The sequence below is a fragment of the Sus scrofa genome, chromosome 17 (assembly GCF_054392235.1).
Source record: "Sus scrofa isolate SSC_HxYL_T2T_F1_AM1 chromosome 17, Sscrofa_HxYL_maternal_Yorkshire_Landrace_v2.0, whole genome shotgun sequence".
Taxonomy (NCBI): Eukaryota; Metazoa; Chordata; class Mammalia; order Artiodactyla; family Suidae; genus Sus; species Sus scrofa.
In genome coordinates, this window is record NC_139399.1 from 60286743 (window position 1) to 60305418 (window position 18676).

The window sequence follows — 18676 nt, forward strand, 5'->3', positions numbered from 1 at the left end:
GGACTTCCTTGTTCGAGGTGTCTGAAGCCGGGAGGGCAGCCCAGAAGAGTCAAGGCTTGTCTAGTCCCAGCCGAGGGGAAGGGCAGCTGCTGCCAGTCACCGTGGGCTTGAATTTCGGCCTCAGCGCATGCCAGCTTTAAGGCTTTGACAAGTTACCTCACTGTTCTGTGCTTCGCTTTTCTCATCTGTAAAATGGGGATAATAATAGCCCCTGTCTTATCAGGATTATTTCGACCCATAAATGAATTCCTGTGCATTATGCACTTTAAATACTATGTAGTTCATCGTTTGCTGTTATTATGCTCCAAGTACTATTTGGATTCTTTCAAATGAGAATCCTTGTGAGCAGGGCTTCTCAAACTTTAAGGCGCATATGAAGTACTGTAGGTCTTGTTAAAATACAGATTCTTTTTTATTTTTTAATTTAAAAAAATTGAAGTATAGTTGATTTACAGTGTGTTAATTGCTGCCCTACAGCACAGTGATTCATGTATATATGTGTACATAGACACTTTTATATGGTCTGCCCGCTGGACTATTTTATAAAACCATATATATGTAAAATGTCTATACATATATATATATATATATTCTTTGTTATATTCCTCTCAGGATATTGAATATAGTTCCTTGTGCTACACAGTACAATCTTGTTGTTTATCCTTTCTAAACGTAATAGTTTGCACCCACGAACCCCAAACTCTCAAGCCACCCCTTCCCCCACCCCCTATCCCCTGGCAACCACAAGTCTGTTCTCTGACCATGAGTCTGTTTCTGTTTTGCAGATAGAGTCCTTTGTGTCATATTTTAGAGTCTACATATTAGCAAAGTCATAGGGGTTTGTCTTTCTCTTTCTGATTTACTTCACTCAGTATGAGAATCACTAGGACTATAAATGCATATTTTTATGCCGTAGGTTGTAAATGGGGCCGGGACAACCCATCTGCCGCAAGTTCAGACTATAGCCAGCCAGCTGTTCACAGACCACACTTGGAGGTCCAAGGACCTTGAGAACTTAGCTGAAAATTGCAGATTTCCAGGCCCCAGCCCAGCTTCACAGATTTGGGATTATTCTTGAGCCCTAAGATCTCATGGGATTTGCCTTTTGCCAAGTTTTAGGTTTGCTTGGGGTCTGTCACCCCTTCTTTCTTTCCTCTCATTTTTGGGATGAGAATGTCTGTCTTAGGTCTGTGCCATCATCGTGTTTTGGAAGCAGAGAGCCTGTCTGGTTTCACGGGTTCACTGCTGGGGAAGAGCTGTGCCTTGGGATGGATTGAACCCCGAGTCTCGCCATGTCTGATTTAGATGATATTTAAATGAGACCTCAGATTTTGGAGTTGAGAGTTGACACTGGGACGAATGAAGAGTCTTTTTTTTTTTGTCTTTTTAGGGCCACACCTGTGGCATATGGAGGTTCCCAGGCTAGGGGTTGAATTGGAGCTACAGCTGCCGGCCTCCACCACAGCTCACAGCAACGCCAGATCCTTAACCCACTGAGCGAGGCCAGGGATCAAACTTGTGTGCTCATGGATGCTAGTCAGGTTCGTTTCCGCTGAGCCACGATGGGAACTCCATGGAATGAATGAAGAGTCTTGGGTCTGCTGGGATGCAATGAAAGTATTTTGCATGTGAGAAGGGCATGAATTTTGAGGGGCCATGGGAAGAGTGAATTTAATTATGTTCACATCAAATTCATATGTCGAAGCCCTGACCTCTAAGGTGATGGTGTTTGGGGACAGGGCCTTTAGGAGTTGCTTAGGGTTAGATGAGGTCCTGAGGCCCTCATGACGGGATTAGCATCCTCGTAAGAAGAGACACGGAGGGCTTTTGTGCTGTTTGCCATGGAGGACACAGAAGGGGGTTGTCTGCAAGCCAGGAAGGGAATTCTCACCAGAACCTGGCTGTGCTGGCATCTGACCTCAAACTCCCCGCCTCCAGAACTGTGAGCAGGAGGTGTCTGTGGTCTTTTGTCCGCGCAGCCGGACCAGGTTAGGGCAGGGGAGGGGCTCAGCGGTCAAGTGTTTCACAAGCTTCCAGGTGATACACAAGCTCCAAAGTTTGGCTGGAGGGAGTCCATTTCACCTTACGGCAGGTGTGGCTTGCTCAAAAGCTGTGTGTGTAGAGAGAACGTTTTGTTCTTTAGTTAGGGCTTGGGGTTCTCCCTCTCCTTTGTTTTCCGTCGGCTCTCTCTCCCATTTTCTCAGTCCAGACAGCACAGTCTGGCAGTGGCAGGACCTCTCCCTCTGATTTCACCTCCAAGTTCCTTCCCTCCATTTACAGCTGGGTGACGTCTCTATTGAAGCGTGTGTCATACGGAGAATGTGCAACAGGAACCCAAGGGCTGACTCGGGGAGCTGGCAGCCATCGACCAAGTCCTGATCCTTCTGGGCTGACTGCTTGCTAAGCTTGTGGGTTGGCGTTCTCGTGTCATCTCTGGGCTCTTCGTAAAGCAGCTGTTACCAGGTTGCGTGTGTGATTGTCTTCGGCGTGATGAGCAACCTGACAATGGGGACCCTTTCTTGATCTTCTTGGGGTTTCATCGGCACAGGACTTGACATTTGGGGCCCAGCGGTGCAAGATGAGTGGGTGAATAAATAAAGATGCAGCTGCCAAGTCCTGGAGCTCTGAGCCTTTGCAAACTGACAGGAGCTCAGCAGTTCAAACCAACTGGTCTGCGTTCAACTGCCTTATCTTGATTCAGTTCAACAAACATTAGCGGTCATGAACCTTGAGTCAGGGCCCATATCTGAGGCCACAAAAGGGCTTGGGGGTGGGCAGTGAGACAGAATAGCTGGAATATAACTCCTGTGTGAGCTTCCCCACTCTTCGCTTGTCTTCAAGGACGGATTATGCTGGACTGCAACCAGCTGTTCACGCAGTCCTTGTAAAATCAAACCCAATTGTCTCTACATACTGTAGTTTATAAAATCATGTTAACCAACATGACATGTGAAAATTTCATTTAACCTTTATAGCAATGCTGGGAGGGAGTATTACTCTTGCCCCATTTTACTGATGAGCAAACTTAGGCTCTAAGAGGTTAAGTGTCAGCAAACTGACAAAGTGGGAAATGAACCCAGATCGGGAGCCCAGGCTACTCCCTAGGCTTGAGGGGGCACAGGACATGGGACGTGGAGGAATCTGGGCAGAAGGGAGGTGCTGTTTCTGTGAGAAGGAGCAGGGGGAGGGGTACGGAGCAGGTGGAAACAGCTGATGTCTCTGTACCTCATGCCCCGCTCATGTGGCACTCACAGCATCCTTGGTGGGGTTGGTCTGTCACACCTTCAACACTGAGCCCTTGAATGAGGAGAATTTCCTGAGTTTGCAAAATGGCAACATGCTAGGTGGCATTGTGAGTGAATTGATAGCCAAGCTGAATCTTACCTAACTCCTGACTTTGAAATAACCAGCAGAAAGGGACGCAAAATCATGTGTGTTTACACATATATGCATGCCCCTCCTCTCCAACACCCCAGGTAGATGTTGGCACTGGGCAGTTTCTCGGCTGTTCTGGGCAAATGGAGGGAAGGGGTGAACTTCCCACCAGACATTCTTGTGCCACCTCTGGAGGCTGAGATCTTTTTAGGCCTTTGCATCTGGGCAGCACCCTGGTGGGCACCAGTCAATCCCTCAGGCAGAGATCCACTGGGTACACGCCTCCAAGATCTACGCCGATGGGAACCCCACCTGGGGTAGTTTGTGTCCTTAGGGACACCGTAGCCATGGAAGGATGCCGAAGACCGACTGAAAGTGTCTGATGGTGAAAGAAACTCAATCTCACTGGTAATAAAAGATAAGCACCATTAAAACAAGATGTAGTTTTATCATTTTTCCTTGGCCAGAAAGAGTGGCTAAGATTAAAGATAACATCCCACGTGGGCGGGGTGGGGAAACAGGGCCTTTCCCACACAGGCTAGTAGGAGCCTGGATGACCATCAGAGCTTTTTGGGGGCGTCGCCTGTGACCCCCAACCATTTTCCTCATAGGCAACGACCTAAACAATAGAGACTCCCACGAAGATGTATGTAAAGAGGTGTTGGGGGGCTTGTATTTGGAGAAAATTAATGTCTGACAAGAGGGGACTAGTTAAATCCACTTTGGACATCCCTAGGACCAAGTTCCAGGCCGTCATAAAAACTGATGCAGAGCTTTATGCTGCTACGGAAAGATGTTCCAGATAGGGTGGAAAATACAGGTTACAAAATAACATGCTTAGTATCATCCGGGTTTTGTTAAAAAAAAAAAAACAGGAGTTCCCGTCATGGTGCAGTGGTTAACGAATCCGACTAGGAACCATGAGGTTGCGGGTTCGATCCCTGCCCTTGCTCAGTGGGTTAACGATCCGGCGTTGCCGTGAGCTGTGGTGTAGGTTGCAGACGCGGCTCGGATCCTGCGTTGCTGTGGCTCTGGCGTAGGCCAGTGGCTACAGCTCCGATTGGACCCCTAGCCTGGGAATCTCCATATGCCGCGGGAGCGGCCCAAGACCAAGAAATAGCAAAAAGACCAAAAAAAAAAAAAAAAAAAAAAAAACAAACCAGAACCATCTGTCTACATACAGATTATGTATATGAAAAGTATATAGATGTGAATTTATTGGTGTCCATATGTATGCATTTATTTATGTGTGTATATATATTGCATGGATATGAAAAATATTAACAATTGGTATCTGTGTGCGGTGTGATTATGGGTGAATGCTGTGCTTAAAGACATTTTTTTTAGAGGGAAAGTGGATGCTTGAATGACAAATGGAATGTCGGTTAGAGGCAAAAGACCAGGCTTAAGGCTTGCGAGTGGGGAGGGGTGCATGGTGGCTGAGAGCAGGGGTGCCAGGGTCATCCTGGTCCTGGTGTGGCTTCTGCTCAGACATGATTTACCCTCAGGGCTCTGGGCAGGGGCTGCCAGCTCTCTGAACGTTGGCATTGTCATCTGAAGAAGGGCGTGAGAGGATTCCTGCTGCAGAGTGGTGTTGTATTAAGCGGGGTGTATCTGTAAAGTGCCTGGCACAGAGCAAGCACTCAATGAATCCTAATTAGATATAAATATACTGTCACTTGAGAATAATATCATCATCTGTTTCTCTTCCCGTCCTTCTTTCCTTCCCTCCTTCCTTCCATCGGTCTGTCTACTATCAAAACACACACACACACACACAGTTAGTCATGTATCTCAGAGAGGAGTCTTGATTTCTAAAGCTCCAGAGGGTGGAACCCATCGGTAAAGTCACAGAGAGTCCAATTCCAGCTCTGAATTAGGAAGAATTTTCCAGCTCTCCTTAGGTGAAAGTGGGAGCCCATCGCGGGAGGTATTCGAGCAGGTTCTGGGTGAACAGGTGGCAGAGGTGTGGGAGACAACATTTGAGGGCCAGGTGACTGGGTTGATCAGGCCATTGGATCCGTTTCCGGTCCCTGGATCGAAGCCGCCAGCAGAGGGATGAGAAGATGCCCACAGTCCGGTGGCTGCGCTGCATCCGGCTCCGCCCCTCGCCAGCTGTGTGAGATGCTGGCACCGGCATCGCCTCTCCTGGAGCCTCAGGGATCACGTCAGTAGCGTGATCTTTGCGGTGCAGTTGTTGTGAGATCTAGAAAGAGTGAAATTTAGATCCTGCTCCTATGATTTGTTTTGTTTCAGGGGAGCTGGAACTTAGCAGAGAGCCGCTCATTCATCCTGCCTGCATTCCCTCCTCCCACAGAAACTCATCTGCGCCTTCTGGGCGCCCGGCCTCTGTGGGCCCCTTTAAGGCCTCAGCGCTCCACGGATGCACTGCTATCACGGCCCCCAAACCCTCATCCCAAGAGTCAGGCTTTATCTCCAAGGCACCAAAGGATAGTCGGGACGAAGCTGGGCTCCTTGCCAGAACAACGCAATGAGAGGCTTTGCTCTGATGGGCTGGCTTCCTTGCCTACAGGATGGAAGGTGAGAAAAACCCTCAGGCCGACTTTAGGATGGGGGCCGGGGGAGTTGTCCAGTCTGTGCTAGAAGGATGTGCCAGGATGAAGGGCCCGGAGTGGGCATCTAGCCCTTCGCGGCTCTCCGCTCCTGCCCCCGCCTCCTTCCTCTGCCCCAGGAGTCAGAGAGCTTGGAACCGTGGAACCGCAGGCGCCTTGCTTCTCAGGGATGGTTCCTTCATTCCTTCAGACTCTCTGCCTCCACGTCCGCCCGCTTCCAGCTCAGCTGCAACCTCATGTCTCTCTCAAGGCCGTCACCACCCTGCTGCTACCTTCCCCCACCAGCAAACAAAGTCACACCTTCCCTGGGGACTCACCCCTTATCATAACAGTTTGCACGTGTGACATTGCCTTTCACTGGACCCCGGGCCCATCTCCAAAGCAGGACTCGTGGAAGGTGTGGGGGGAGGGCAGGGTGTGGGGAGCAAACCTCAGAACTCTGATATAGCTTTCTGCGTGTGTTATACTGTGCAAAATACAATTTAAAGGTGGCATCCATATGCAATTCATACCTAAACATTAATTATATAACAAACAATACTAATTTATCCATTAAAACAATTATATTTTATGATCTAATTAATGTTTTACAATATAGTATATATATTTAGTATAGTAATTAATACATACTAATTATTCATATATATTAAAGGTGACTGTTTAGCAATTTTTTAACTTAGGGATATATGATCAAAAAAATTCAGAACCAACCATTGTAGATTAGGGGCTACTCAAGAGCGGTGGTTGTGTATTAGTGATTTTGGGGTTCTCTGTATAGGGCTTGTTTCTAGTTGGGACTTTTAAATGTTTGCTAAGTGGATGAATAAATAAAGAGTCTTGGACTCCTGGCTTTTTGGGGGGCTGGAAGGAACTTAAAGGTTGAGATGGGACCATGGAACTTAATTTAAAAACAGCATCAGTGTTGGCGGTCACTGTCCATGGGCTGGGCCCACGTGTGAGTTAAATGCTCCAGCATCGCCATGGCTGCAGCATGGGTCACAGCTGTGAATCGGATTTAATTCTTGGCCTGTGGCGGGGCCATTAAGGCAATTTACACATGTGACTCTAACAGTTAAAATTCAGAGACAGCGAAATGCACTCCAGTTCTCTTTTAATTTGAAGTTGCTGATGTTACTATTTCTTTTTTGGCTTTTTAGGGCTGCACCTGCGTCATATTGAAGTTCCCAGGCTAAGGGTCAAATCAGAGCTGTAGCTGCTGGCCTATACCACAGCTCAGGGCAACGCCAGATCCTTAACCCACTGAGTGGGGCCGGGGATGATACTCATGGATACTAGTTGAGTTCGTTACCGCTGAGCCACGAAGGGAACCCCCCTGAATAGCTGAGTGATTCCCAAACTTTTGTCATTCAAGTGCCCACTGAAGATTTTTGCCATGTTTGCATAAGCCTATATGCATTCAAATGATAGTTTCCAACCCCCCACCTTACCCGTGGCATGTGGAAGTTCCTGAGCCAGGGACTCAAACCTGCACCGCAGCAGAGACAGTGCCAGATCCTTAACCTGCTGCAGCACAAGGGAACTCCAAATGCTGTTTTCCTTTAAACTGACTTTTACCTAAGCTGATTTATGGAGAAAAAGGAACCATATCGTTGCCGAATGCAAGTCCATGTGCCAATGCACAGTGAGACCAAAGGATACTGAGATGTTGGAGTTTGGAGCAGAGAAAGATTTATTGCAGGGCCTTGCAAGGAGACAGTGTCTCATGCCCCCAAACCCCAAATTCCCTGAAAGAGTTCAGCGAAGCATTTTTAAAGGCCAGGTGAGGGAAGAGGGAGTCACAGGGTATGTGAGCAACTCGTGCCCGATTCTCTGGTTGGTTGACACTAAGGAAACAGGGCAGTGTCACGGGGCCAACATTATCAATAACCAGGGTCCGGGGCTCATGAGCCTCGAGTAGTTAATTTCTTCCATCTGGTGCTTGCTTTTTTTTTTTTTTTTCTTTTTTTCTTTTTTAGCCCCGCACCTGCAGCATATGGAGCTTCCCAGGCTAGGGGTCGAATCAAAGCTACAGCTGCTGGCCTACGCTAAAGCCATAGCCATGCAGGATCTGAGCCACATCTGGGACCTACACCACAGTTCACGGCAATCCTTAACCCACTGAGCAAGGCCAGGGATCGAACCCGCAACCTCACGGTTCCTTGTTGGAGTCGTTTCTGCTGCGCCACGATGGGGAAACTCCCTGGTGCTTGTTTTCAGCATCTGACACACTCAGGAAGGATGCATGAGGTACTGTTACCTGGGTACTTGAGAGAAGCTAAAGCCGACGATAAGGGCGAAGGATCTGCCCCAGGAAGACCCCTCAGGGTCCTGCTTGGTTACAATATCATCACCATATTTGGAAAATCGGTATCCCTTGCCCTCTATGGAAGGTAACTCTAAAGAAATATGGCAGAGCTAATATCTGCCACTCGTGCCGTGTGACATTCTGAGCTCTTTGCATGGATTAACTCAGTTCTTACATCACCCTAATGATGTAGGTACTGTTATTATTACTCCCATTTTAAAGACGGGGAAACTGAGGAGCAGCGAGGCAACTCCCTAGAGTCATAGATGTTGAATTGCTGAGGTTCCTCGGCGGGGCGGGTGGGGGGTCTGACCCCCAAGCGAGTGCCTCTGCTCTGACCACTTGCAGATTCTACAGCAGAGGTTGGCGAGCAATGGCCAAGGCCAGGCTGGCCTGCTGCCTGATTTTGTACTGTCCCCAAGCGAAGAATAGCTTTTAATTTTTAAATTTTGAAATGACTGGGGCAGGGGAGGAAATCCGAAGAAGAATATTTCCGATTTCCATGTCTGTAATGAATATTCATCGGGACCCACCCTGACCATTCGTTTCTTTACAGTCTTTTGGCGCCTTTGCCCCAGACCAGCAGTGTTTCATTGCACCAGAGACGGCCAGGTCTAAATGATTCACTGTCTGGCCCTTTACGGAAAGCATGTGCTGTCCTCTCCCTCCACAAAGAAAGGGATACAATATTTTGTTTTAAAATTCCAATGGGAAGGTCTGTTGGTTTGAGAAGTGTTAAAGAACTAAGCAGAGACTCTCTTAGATGCGATAAAAAGGATTGATTGAAAGGAATGCCTTTCTTAATAGGTAGATTCAGTGTCATTGATTGCTGGGCTGTTTTACTCTTCAGTGCTCTCCTGGCCCATGTTTTAGAGAACCCTAGATACTCTGCTTGATATCTAAAAATCTCTTCTAGCTCAAAAAGTCTATATTCCTGAGAACTGGGTCATTATTTTTCCCAACACTGTGAGTCCCTGGGATCTTGGCTTCACTATCTTGGCTAAAATCCTCTCCCCTCTGCCTAGGGCTGAAGGTCTGCTTCTTTGCTTGGGTTCATATAAACTCTGAGCTCTTCAGCATGGCTGGGAAATAGCACTTTTGATGCAACAAGTTGAATCCTCCTACCCGTGGCATGCACTCAAAAGCATCCCATCCCTGAAAATCCAATTTGGTGTCTTAAAATCCTCGCTGGAAATACTGAGCTGGAGCAGAGAATTAAATTTGCTCAGCTCCAAATGTGGTTAGCTGTCATTTGAACAAAATGGGTCTCTCTCTTCTGAATTTGTACAACTTCCTGTTGGTCATTTTGGTGGGACTTGCCTGAAGATGATCATTTGCTTACTCAGAGCATGATAAAAAGTCCTCATTTGCTCGCACATGGTTTCGGGTGGGACTCAACTTACGTTGCCAAAACTCGGCCTCCGTACACCAGCACCGCATTAAGTCATAGAGTTGTGGGTGACGTAGGAAAGCTTTATTGCTTTGCCAGGCAAAGGGAGCCGCAGCAGGCTAGTGCCCTCAAAACTGTGTCCCATCCTAGAGAGGGGAGTGAAGGGCTTCCCACTCTTTAAGATGCGGGCATCATCACCTCGTGGACATTCTTCTGATTGGTTGGTGGTGAGGTCATTGGGAGTCGGTGTCATCACCCTTCTGGTTGCAACCGGTCTGGGGTCTACGTGCTGGTGGGCAGATGCAGTTAACTCCTTCCTCCCGGTGGGGGTTTCTGCTCAAGGGACATGGTTCAGAATATTATCTGTATTCCTTGAGGAAGACCTAAAGGTTCTTGACTTTGTTCAATGGCTAGAGTAGTAGTATTTTGTCTTGCTTGACTGTTCTCCTTTTGTTCTGCATTTGCTCACTCTCTAAGTTTAGTCTTTTTCTTTTGACAGCCACACCCATGGCATATGGAAGTTCCTGGGCTAGAGGTCGAATCAGAGCTGTAGCTGCCAGCCTACACCACAACCACAGCAATGCCAGATCCGTGGCCTACACTGCAGCTTGTGGCAACGCCGGCTTCTTAACCCACTGATAGACCCCGCATCCTCACGGACACTATGTTGGGTTCTTAACCCACAGAGCCACAGCAAGGAACTCCTGCGTTTGCTCTCTGATACAAGTTTTTCTACAGACAAAAAATAGCCGTGAGTGGAGCTCTCTTCTGGGCAGGTCCCATAGGGTCCTGCTCCATCACACGTATGCAAGTCGGGAATCTAGGATGGAACCAAAGACTTCATTCTGGGACCCGGCTGCTCTGGAGGAAGACTTCAGAGGAAAGGGACACACTCTTTTTTTTAGATGTCCTTTGGTGAGTTGGCACAATTTTTTTTTGATCCTTCTCCCACTGTATTTCAAACAAGGACACATCAACCTGAGCCTCTGTGTTACTTGCTTCTCTTCCCACGGCCTCCAGGGGCCCACGCACCTCTTCAGCCCCAGAGAGGTTGAGCAACTTGCCTGAGGCCACTCAGCATGGAAGTGGAGGAGCTGGAATTTGAACGCAAGTCTAACCTGTGCTCACGCCACGTGATCCCACCTGGAAACGCTGGTGGGTGCTGAGAACCCCGGCAGAGGCTGCTTGCTCTCTGGTTCCTTTCTGCTTTCTGCCTGCCTGGGAGATGGTGAGCAGGTCCGGGCCTGGAAGTGGATGCAGCTGGTTAAGGAACAGAAGGCACAGCCTTCCTTTCCCCACCCCTCCCTTCTTTCCTTCGGGTAAATGTTTGAGGACCTTCAACACACAGTGATTACACTAGGCTCTGTGGATACAGCGGCGAACAAAACAATCCCTCAATTTCTCGCCCCCACGGAACTTGCATTCTAGTGTGGCTGGGGTAGTGAACACTCAGCGAGGCCAGCAGGTAGGAGCCCCGGTCCTGCTGGATGATGGCGAGTGCTCTGGGGACAAGCTGAGCGGGCAGGGAGGCTGGAGAGTGTCAGGAGGGGTCGTGCCAGTGGCACAGTGGGGGTCAGACCACCTCTGTCTGCTGGGGGTTCAGGGTTGCAGCCTGGTGGGGGAGGGGCATTGTCGGGGTCCTTGGGGCTGGTCCTGCTAGTTTGCCATCCCGGAAACAGCTCAGGTAGACTCACAGGTGTTTTCACTAAGCAGCCTTATCCTGGTCGGAAGACAGGGTGGGACACGGACCACATCTGCTACAGCGGCCACTCTGCTACCTCCTCTTTCAGTGGCTCCCTGTCACCTTCTGGAAGAAGTCCAAACTCAGGAGCTGCCATGCAGAGACCCTCCTCCTGTGGTCTCTGCACGGCTCGGCCAACGTTTTCTGTCTAAGGGCAGGGGCAGACATTTGCAGCTTTGCTGGCCTCGTGAGGTCTCAGCTCTGCTCTTGTCCCATGAAAGCAGTCACAGGCGAGGTGCAAATGGATGAGCATGGCTATGTTCCAGAACTGTGATTACAAAAACAAGAATTGCCCCGACTGGGTGTGCGGCTGAGGTTCGCTGACCCTTAGAGTTTGGCTGGGAATTGAACAGGTGATTAGGAGTGTGGGTATGATGAGAATGCTGTTAATTATAAATAATTACCCATCAAACCAAAGAGCTCTTAACCATGCTCCAGGGAAGGATGGGAGCCCACCTGAACTCTAATTACACAACTCACAGAGATCGGATCCAATTGTATTTCCTGAGTACTGTGTTTTCCTTCTGAAAATCTCAAAGCAGCATTTATACCAGAGGAAATTTAATTAAAGCCACAAAGAGATCTATGCTTATACAACTAACTGCCTGGTTTAGCCCACAGTTAATTGAAGTCATTGGAGAATCAATTGAAAGTGGATTTTGTTCTGCTCCAGCCCAGGGCCCACGACCCTATTCTGGTCATTGTAATCAAGTCCTGTGGTTCTGTGGCTTCGGAGACCAGCTGGCAGTAGCTGAATGGATATTTAATTCCATTTGGGGGTAACTTTCTTATACCCCGAGATCAGCTATTCTATCACCGAGGGTAATGACCTTTAATCAAAGGTCTCAGTAAAAAACAAACAAAAAAACCCCCCACATTTAATCTGCTACACTGAGGGCAGCTTTGCTTTCTCTTTGTCATTAGGATCCCAAATGTAGATTAAAAACCCTTGGTGTTTTTTTCCCTAGAACAGGTTTTGGACTTGGATAGATCTGGATTTATATTCACATTTAGTTATTGTTATTTGGGTGCCTTGAGAAAACCTCAGCATTTTGGATCCCTTCCCTGCAACTTGGGAACGCTGGTGCCTCAGGTCTTGGCGCTTATACTGCTTCCTAGAGAGAATCACAAACAGTTACAGAACATTCTATGTGTTAGGTGCGTTGTTGAAAACATTACAATCATTATTTTATCACCACAGTGACCTTATATGAGGTTGGAATTAGTATTGCCTTGATTTTAAAGATGGGGAAACAGGTGTGGAAAGGTGAAGTGTCTTGTGAAAGTCACAGAGCTGGTGAAGGTCAAAGCCAGGTCTTGAGGACCCTGTGATGGGGGGAGGCACTTTGAAGAGGCATAAAGGGACCACCAATGGGACAGTTCTTGGCCTTTAGTAGAAGCTCAACATGTTACTTATTGAGTGATTTGGGGGGAAACATGTCCCATCTCTTGAACTGCTTCTCTTCGACATGGTGAGCTTTTGGCTTATGCATGAATCGATCTCTCTTTCTCTCTCTGTTTGCCTCAGTGTGCCTGGTGTAGTGAGGCTGGCAGGGGTACCTCATGCTTAGGAGGTGCCTGTAAACCTTGGAAGTCTCTACAAGGTCATGGTGGGGCACAGAGAGAAGAGAAATAGGGAGCAGGCTGCTCTAGGCTTTTTTAGGGAAAAGCAAAGGTGTTCTGGAGGGTTCCAGGGTATATTAGGATATGTTCAGTTGCAGGGAACAGTGTAAGGAACGCACAGTGTCACAACATGAAGGAATTTGGAGGTGGGTCACTCCAGGGTGGTTTTGGTGGCTGGACTACTCTGTTCCACCATCCTGAATCCATTGCCTTTCCATCCTTAGGCTTATCCCTTGGTCACAAAGTAGCTGCCACAGCTCCAAGTAGTTCATATTTCCTCCTCATACACTCTCATTAAGGCATTAAGTAGTAGGAGGTCATGGAGTTTCCACTGTGGCACAGTGGAAACGAATCCCACTAGGAACCATGAAGTTGAGGGTTTGATCCCTGGCCTCGCTCCGTGGGTTAAGAATCCGGCACTGCCATGAGCTGTGGTGTAGGCCAGCAGCTGCAGCTCCAATTTGACCCCTAGCCTGGGAACCTCCATATGCTGTGACCCTAAAAAAAAAAAAAAAGAAAAAAAAGTAGTAGGAGTTCTTGTAACTTTTTTTTTTTTTTTTTTTTGGTTGCGTCTGCAGCATATAGAAGTTCCTGGGCCAGGGATTGAACCTGAGCCACAGCAGAGATCCGAGCCACTGTAGTGACAACGCTGGATTCTTAACCCTCCATACCACAAGCGAACTCCCTCTTGTAACTACTTTTATCAGGCAACAAAAACCTTTCAAGGCAAAAAACCTTACCATATGTCTCCTTGAGCCTTATTCTTTAGAACTGGACTGTACACGGTGCCCTGAGCCAATGAAACCAAGAAAAGGGGAGTGAAATGACCCTGCTGGGGACCGTCTAGTTTCAATCTCTTGAGTGGGGGCGGTGGGGTGGGGGGGCACTGCTTTCCTGAACATGTTCGTCCTTCGCATAATTGAGGCTCTGCAGTCTCAGCAAGGACAGGGTAGGCAAGGAGCACATCTGCCACAGAGAGCCGTGGTGGAAAGTGGGTCAGAAGTGGGCCATGTACCCTCCTTTCTCATCAGCTTAAAATAAGGGGCAGAGTCCCCATCATGGCTCAGTTGAAACGAATCTGACTAGCACCCATGAGCAGGTTCAATCTCTGGTCCCACTCAGTGGGTCAAGGATCCAGTGTTGCCGTGAGCTGTGGTGTAGGTTGCAGACTCAGATCTTGAGTGGCTGTGGCTGTGGTGTAGGCCAGCAAGTGCATCTCTGATTCGACCCCTAGCCTGGGAACCACTCTATGCCGCAGGTGCAGCCCTGAAAAGACAAAAAACAAGAAAGAAAAGGGCCAGGGCTCCCGTGAATTAGGAATGCTATACAGGGTGTGAGACCAAAGACCCAGCTCACAACAGAGTCCTCATGCTCTGCTTCCGTTGTCTCTGCTTCAGTTTCTCACCTATAAGATGCGGATGGTTTTAGTACCTGCTGCATAGGGTTGCTCTGAGGATTACGGGAGTCACTATGGTTAAAATGCTTAGAACGATGCTTAGCATATAAACTCAAGCTATGTGAGTATCATCTACTACATTTCTTGGGACCAGGCAGATATGAAGACAGCCAACCGTCTTGGTTTGTCCGGAACTGGCTGGGTGCCTAGGATGTGGGGCTTTCAATTTTAAGACCAGAATCATCTGGGGCAAACTAAGGGGAGCTGATCCCTCGGAAGGGAAGACTAACAAGTGAAGTGGAGGGAGGGGACAGGGGCCGACTGGAGAGCAAGTACCTGCTTATGCCCTCTGCCAGGGACATGCCATCTTTCCCACCAGGGAAGTCAGAGCTGATGTTTCAGGAGAAGCCAGACAGTTGGATTTTTTTTTTTTTTACCCTATTTCCATATTTTAGTTCTCTGTTCATCTTTAAAAAAATTTTTTTAATTAAAGTATAGTTGATTTATAATGTGCCAGTTTCTGCTATACGTACATATATATACATTCTTTTTCTCATTCATTCCCCATTACCACACTGCTTGTTCCAAACAAAACCCATTTGCCGACCACGCCATGCCCTTGGGCTGCCATGTCACATCCATCTCCTCTCTCTTCAGCCTCCACCCCAACAGGGATGTTTGCTGTTTCTGGAATGTGCATATTTATTTTCTGCCTTCCCAGAGAGGCTCCTCAACTCCCTCTTTGTTTCTGTAGGAAGCACCAGACGGAAATTAAAGAAGAAAAATGTTCCATGGGTTTAGTGGCCATGTGGACAAAAAGATTTTCCCTGGTGAACCTCTCTCCCAATCACTCACTTGTGAAAGCTGCATGATGCGAAATTAAATGTGGATGTGGGTGCAGTGGGTGGCTCTGTCACTGTCACGGAGATTTGGGGGAAATAAAATTTGTTCATCTCAGGCCAGTGTGATGGGCAGGACCGCTGGCTTTCTCTGCCCGCTCACGGCTACAGCATTTGCAGACCTTCCTTTTTTTTTTTGAAGTGCAGTTGATTGACACTATTATATTAGCTTCAGGTGTGCAGCATAGTCATTCAGTGTCTTTGCAGATTATGTTCCATTATAGGTTATTACAAGATAATGGGCATAATTCCCCATGCTATACAGTAAATCCTTGTTGCTTAGCTCTTTTATGTATAGTAGTTTGTATCTGTTAATCTCATCCCCCTAATTTGTCCCTTTGGTAACCATAACTGCGTTTTCTATGTCTGCGAGTCTGTTTCTGTTCTGCATATACATTCCTTTGTGTAATTTTTTAGATTCCACATATAAATGATATATAATATTTGTCTTTCTCTGACTTACTTCACTAAGCCTAATGTTCCCTAGGTCTATCCACATTGCTGCAAATGTCGGAATTTCATTCTTTTTTTTATTTTTTATTTTTAGAGCTGCATCTATGGCATATGGAAGTTCCCAGGCTAGGGGTTGAATCAGAGCTGTAGCTGCTGGCCAGTGCCACAGCCACAGCAATGGAGGATCCGAGGTATGTCTGTGACCTACAGCACAGCTCATGGCAATGCGAGGTCCTTAACCCACTGAGTGAGGCCAGGGATTGAATCCGCATCATCCTGGATACTAGTCGGGTTTGTAATCTGCCGAGCCACGACAGGAACTCTAGAATTTCATTCTTTTGTATAGCCTTGTTAATGTCATGTGGTGTGTAAACACACCACATCTCCTTTGTCCAGTTGTCTCTTGATAAACCCCTAGTTTGCTTCCATATCTTGGCAATTGTAAATATTGTAAATAATATGGCTATGGACATTGGGATGCATGTATCCTTTCAAATTAGTGTTTCAATTTTTTTTTTCCAGATGTACACCGGGAGTGGAACAATGGAGTAGGTTTTTTTGGCAGTGAACTTGTACTGATCAAATCAGTGACCTTCATTTCAGGAATTCAGGAGTCTCTGGAAGTGCGAGGATCTGCCCCATTGTCAGTGAGTGTTAGGCCCTCTTTGTGAAGGGGTAAGGGCCCATAGACATTTTGTGAATGCTTATGAAAAAGGCACCTGAATCCTTCTCCAAATTTCCTCCTACACCTCCGAGTCCTAGGCACCCACATGGGAGTTCCCACCCCTCCCACTTGCCCATTTTGATGTTCACACTGGTCCCTGTTCAGTTTCAGGGACAAGCCTCAGGGGTGCGAGTGAGGATGCTCGATTCCTCAAAGAATGTTTATATTTGAAACAGGATCACTGGTAAATGGGTCTGTAACCCCAAGGAACACATCCCAGGGGGGGCACTTCAAGCAGCGTGACCATCTGGTCCCACTTACCATGGCTCCTTCCTCGTTAGGTGATAAGCCCTAGAGGGCCAGGCCCTTGGCTTTGGGTCTCTTGCTGCCTAGATTCTCCAGTCACAACTTTTAGTCTCAGTTTTACCTGTCTGTTCCCAATGAAGGACACTCCTTAAGTGTGCTGTTCCTCAAATTTCACTTTGCGTACAAGCTTCATGAGTTTTGCCATATGTACATAGGAACAGGCTACTACTAACTTAATATTTCTATTTACATAAACTCACATGAGTTTACTTAAAAGGAAACTTACGTCACTAATGTAAATAGAAGGCCAAGATTGTGTTCTATAAATAAGCTTTACCAGGAAATATAACTACAATGGGAGTAATATTATATACCAGCTAGATACCGTTGCCTAGGAAGGCTCTTAACCTGAGATCTGCTCCTTTTTTTGTTGAAAATGACAGGTGTTAGAACACTGTTAAAGACATCCTAGCACAGTCCTGAGCCTTTATCCTAAAGGAGGATAGAAAAGGAGCCACTCTCTGATTCAATGCTATTTAAACTGGTGCCCTCCCCACCATCCAAAGTCAATGGGGGGTCCAACATTTGGAGATACTATATGTTCAGCCCCAGCTCTTTCTAGCCAGGAGGTCTTCTACAAGGAGAGTCCCCAGCCTGGGCCCTCCTTGGATTGGGAGCTTCAGGTCCTGGGTAGATATCAGTACTGGGGCCATTGCCCCTTTGGGTAGATTTTCTCAATGGACCCTGGCTTTGAGGTTGAATTAGAATCTCCAGAGTGGGCCTAGAAATAAGCTGATTTCAGTCTTCCAGGAGGTTCATGACTGATGAAATTTGTGAGCCCCCGCCTCAGCTTCTCAGCAGCCTCCAAAGGGGCAGACTTTGAAGCGGAGGACGCTCTTCCCAGCCCCCACAGGATCCTCCACAGACACCAGAAGCAACTCTCTTTGCAGGCTGTTTATTCAATGAACACATATTGAGTATGTGCTGAATGCCAGGCATTGCGCTGGCCCTGGGTGGGAGGATCGTGCAAAGTGGAGGAGAGGGTAAAGGAGGAGACCATCCTTTAATGGATGCAGAGCTCCAACTTGGCTTTTGAGATGATTCTATGCTTTAGGGCTGTGCTTAACACAAAGGTGCATGTTTGCCCCTATAACATTTGCATGGGCAACTAAGGATGTTCTGTTTCTGGCAATGACATCTAATTTGTCTTGGACCCGTCTTCCTGTTGAGGTTGACTGGGAAACCTGGACCAAAAAGTCCCTTTGAAGGCTCTAGAAAGGTGCTAAGGCAGCCAGGATTTGAGGGGCCGAGATCCCAGGAAGAAGAGAAGCTCCCAGGAGCTTGAGCCTGATATTTGAAGTCTTTGCTGATTTGGAAGCAGAGGCTGAGGCTGATGGTCTGAGCAGTATCTTTGCCATATATATAGAGGTAGGGCAATAAACATTGGCATTCAGGGCCTGCCAAGGAAGAGAGGCTCTGGTAAAGCCCAGGATTTGAGTTGGAGCCCTGGAGAGCTGCTCCCTAGGAGTGAGGATGAACTAGAAACAGATCTTCTCTCCAAAAGACTGAAGCTCAGCTGAGTCATCTCAACTCCTGATTGGATTATGTTGTGCTTTTATTCCCCCCCTAATCTAGTTGTCTGCCAGAAGCAAAAGTAAATCTTTGGAGAGAGATCAGAACATTAATTTTCCTCTCCTCACTCCCTGTTGCCCTGTATTTCATTCCAGCCCCAGCTTCCAGAATTAGTTTTGTGCAGGTGTCACTCAACTACATTGATTAGCCTTTATATAGCTCTGACTTCCCAGGCCAGGGGTTCTCTAGTGCCTCTGACTATGGAAAGTTGCCTTTAATTTATTTACATGCATTCTGGAAGTGAAAGAGTGTTAACCGTGCACAGAACAACTCTTGATCAATGAGAGATGTGAGTTGGAGAATAATTTGCTTCTCTCTT

The 18676-nt window shown here is 47.5% G+C and overlaps 1 long non-coding RNA gene across 4 annotated transcripts in view; it reads left to right on the plus strand.

Annotated features, from left to right (window-relative positions):
* The window catches only part of LOC106506717 (uncharacterized), a 121353-nt gene that overhangs the window by 93958 nt on the left and 8719 nt on the right, over positions 1-18676 (plus strand). The window contains exons 4-5 of one of the 4 annotated variants that reach the window (XR_014832598.1): positions 5632-5916; positions 16278-16402. This is a non-coding gene — a long non-coding RNA (uncharacterized LOC106506717). Of the gene's footprint in view, positions 1-5631; positions 5917-10952; positions 11137-16277; positions 16403-18676 lie in introns of those variants that run through there. The other 3 variants (XR_014832599.1, XR_002340015.2, XR_002340016.2) reach the window with 3 other exon arrangements.